This window comes from Capsicum annuum, chromosome 12 (genome assembly GCF_002878395.1).
Source record: "Capsicum annuum cultivar UCD-10X-F1 chromosome 12, UCD10Xv1.1, whole genome shotgun sequence".
NCBI lineage: Eukaryota > Viridiplantae > Streptophyta > Magnoliopsida > Solanales > Solanaceae > Capsicum > Capsicum annuum.
In genome coordinates this window covers 200,554,806-200,558,745 of record NC_061122.1, presented here as the reverse complement: position 1 = coordinate 200,558,745, position 3,940 = coordinate 200,554,806, and the positions used below count along the sequence as shown (strand labels likewise).

The 3,940-nt window shown below is 32.6% G+C and overlaps 1 long non-coding RNA gene across 1 annotated transcript; it reads right to left on the bottom strand.

Annotated features, from left to right (window-relative positions):
* Positions 1-1,010: 1,010 nt before the first annotated feature.
* On the bottom strand, positions 1,011-3,545 carry LOC124889416. The gene is made up of 2 exons (XR_007048391.1): positions 2,881-3,545; positions 1,011-1,313 (listed from the first exon to the last, which is right to left on the bottom strand). It is a non-coding gene; the product is annotated as an uncharacterized LOC124889416 (long non-coding RNA).
* Positions 3,546-3,940: the final 395 nt, after the last annotated feature.

The window sequence follows — 3,940 nt, the reverse complement described above, 5'->3', positions numbered from 1 at the left end:
CAAATATCACACGTGCGAGGCACGTGCGGTTAAATTAGTAGATAATAAATATATAATTTATGCCTACCTGCTAGAAAAGATAAACAGTACTAAATCTATTAGGCTATTTTCATGTAAAGATCTCAAAAGTAAACCCTAAAACAAATACTCGCTACTTAATCTAATTTATAGTCTTAAAGAAGAACACCTATGAAAGGAAAAAAAAAAGAAACAACAAAGAGATGAAGCCAACCCAGCAACCAACAAATAAGTTCAGCAATTCATTCACTACACAATGCTACGTTAACAAGAAAAGCCATCTCACCAACTGACTACCTTATTACTCTCTCTGTTACAATTTGTTTGGCCTCTTTTGACTTGATAAAAAATTTAAGAATGTAAGAAAACTATAAATCTTGTGGTCTTTAATATAAAGTTATGTCAAATATACCAACATGTCCTTTAATCTTGTGATTTTAACATGTCATGTGAAAAGTAAAAAGCTATCAAATAAAAAGTAAAGTAGCTCAAATAAATTCAAACACAGAAAGTATTTTGTTTGATTGATTGTTACATAAGTAATATTATTATCACTTTTTCCCTTCATTACACTAGTGTTGTATTCTTGAGCAGACAGAAATTCTTTTTGCGTTGTCACGTATTGGTTGAATTTCCTAATTAATTGCAACACTTTCCATACCTACCCAACAACATGGATTGTGATAGCATATATGAGTACCATTCACTCTTAATCAGATATTTCGTATTTGAGCATCTTATAATAGAAAAGATCTTGTTGAAAGTCAGTGTCGTCTTCAAAAATAGGCTCTAAAATGTGTGAATTTAAATGTAGTTATGCTACAATACAGCTATCAAACTTCAAGTAAGAAACCAAAGAAAATATCTTTCATACTGTCACGTTCCCAACCTACACCCTAAATATAATAGGCACTCGAAACCACCAATGGCCCGAGAGAATCCTTGGTCTAGCAAGCTGTTCATAAAACTTTATTTTCAAAAGTTGCGGAAACTCACAACAATAAACTTCTATAAACAATATATAAACACTTGATTTCAGCATCCAAAACTAAAAATCATTTTAAAGACAACTTGAAAATCGCAAAGCAACATATATCTAATGAAGCCTCTAAAAATGAACCGAATAAGTCAATTGGGACAAGCCCCCAGGAAAACTTAATCTAAATGGCTGTCTAAAGGTTTAATAAGTAGAAGGGACATAACCAAGTCCTCTAGATGCAAGGACTCACCATAGGCTGATAGTGAAAAGTCTAACGAAACATCTGACAGCATCCCTGTGTCTGTGTGCCTAAAATCTACATCATGACATGATACAATCCAAAAATAGAAAACGATCAATACAAAATGTATTCGTATGTAATAGTGGAATATAATGGAACAATAAACATGTACTAACTAGAAACTAACTGAATGAACATTTGAATTAAATCATAACAAATGACATGAGCAAGGAAATATAGAACACAAGACATACTAACTTTTCTTACGAAGCTATCTTTACTAAAATAATGCAATGAATAAGTTATCCAAAACATGAAAATAATGTAAAAACTTAAATAGCCAACTTCATCAAACGTAAACCCGAAAGAAAGTAGTTGAAATGCTGGAGTAAAACAACTCTAATACAATTCATACAACAAAAATTGAAACTAGAAACTGAATGATTGAAATCTGAGCAAAACTTGAAAATGATATTTCATAAAAATCTCTTTAAACTAGTGGCTCAGGCCAATAATGTATTCCCTCAAAATAAGTACGTTTTCTTTTTGAGAGTTTCTCTTAACCGACATGTGCGCAACATGAAGTACAAAGTCTTTTTCACATTGCCAGAACCCAAGGTCTTGTCCAGTTCTGCCCACCTATACCTTGTCAGGTTATAAGACGTGACATAATCTAGGGATCCATCCCAAAGCTGAGCCCGGAGGCTATAAATAATAGAGGAGTCATCCCATCTGCGGATTATTCTTTCCTTCGAAATATGGCGACATAATTTTGGAATATGAAACCTTAGACTCGTACCCATCTTGATGCTAAATAATCCTCGCAAAAGTATACTAGTTACTCATATTATACATCTTTAAACAATTTTATAAAATCATGCTTGACTCAAAATATCATAGCATGTACATATTTATTTGTGTGAGCCTTGACTCTAAATCTCTTTAACTTTTACTTTACAAGCTACGATAAGTTTTTGTACTTTCCAAGCCATGATATTATTCAAAGCAATTCTCATAATCTTTTCACGAATTTATAGTACTTAAAGAGTTTTCAAGTAAACTTTGGACAGAATAGATCTCATCAGCGGCGGACCCAAAATTCAAGGAGTGTGGGTGCTTACTACAGCAAAAAAATAAAAAATCATCTCAACCAAATTTGAACCCGAGCACACCTACCAGTAGAGAGACTTAAGATCCAGCTAAATGCCAGTGCATCTAACCAACTTCTTGTTTAGTGGGTGCTTTTATATAATTTATACCTATTTTCATATATTTTTTATATGATTATACCTATTTCGTGTCGAGTTTGGTGGGTGTCGGAGCACCCAAAAATTATGTGTAGGTCCGCCCTTGGATCTCATGAAAACAAGTGATAAACTTTAAGTAACATTAATAAAACTCATAAACATTATATGGAGAAAACTGATAGACATGCCATGAAATTCAATCTTGAGAAAGACATCTAACCCATAGAACTAACATTAATATTTAAGAAATAATTAAGAAAGTTGTAACAAGGATAAAAACTAATACTTAAAAATATTTAAATTTGAAACCCTACTAAATCATGAACTTAATGTGAAAGTAAGACTCAATTGTGGGAAAGAATGGGTTCCTCATGAAAGGTGTTGCTCTTACGTACCTCAGAGATGATCTATGGGGAAGAGCCCTTTGAATTTGGAGCCCTACCTTAATCTTTCTTGAAGCTTGAATGTTTTAAAACCTTGAGAAGATTTGAGAGGATGCTTTTAATCAATATTAAGGTAAATAGAAGAGTGGGAAATATTTTAGAAGGGTGGAGAACGATTGAGGTTAAGGAAAGGACCAAAAAGCCCCAGAAATAACGCCGGAGAAAATTTTCCATCGGGGCCTTGGGTTTGTGGCCGCATAATAGCTTGCATATGGCTTCTAGTAACTTCTCCAAACCAAATGCCTGTGTTTTCTTGGTCTGCGTTGGGTTTGCAAACGCAGAAAGGGATTTTCCATCGTAAATCAGTCCGAAAAACTTTTCATTGTGTAAGTCAGTTTACTAACTTTTGATAAAATGATCTCCGAAATCAGATTCACAAACAACCAGTGGTATTAGAAAGAAGACTCCAACAACTTTCATTTGGTGTATGTTGGGCCGCAAAACTCTTCATATTCTTAGAGTTATGTTCTGTTTGAATTTGACCCTAGTAAAATCTTATACGAAAACTCAATCAGTAAAGAAGCTTTCAATTTAACTTTGAGCTAGAAGTTTCTTATGACCTTAGTTTGTATCCAAAGATCTTCCCATACTAAGAAATTGATACTAAAACCTATGTCAAGTTTAAAAATCACCAGATTTGGATCTATATGCATTTAAAGAATGTCTCGTATCATACTTCAAAACTTCAAGGTGTTACACATGCCTAATTACATGACTTTCTCTACTTACTCGAATAAAGCGAATTTATTATCTAAAATTTATAGATTCAAGTTTGATATATAATTACAACTTATTTATTAGATTTAAAATTAATTATTTATATTTATTTAATTATTTAATTTTACTCAAAATTTTCACGACTCAAATGATTGTGATTGGCACTCAGTCTAACCTATGGCGGGAAGATCATACTTAACCCAAATCCTCAAGTAACTCAATGCCACATATACATTCACTTTACACCACTTCATCATTATATAAGTCAAAACTATCTTTATTAAATGTTAAGAAA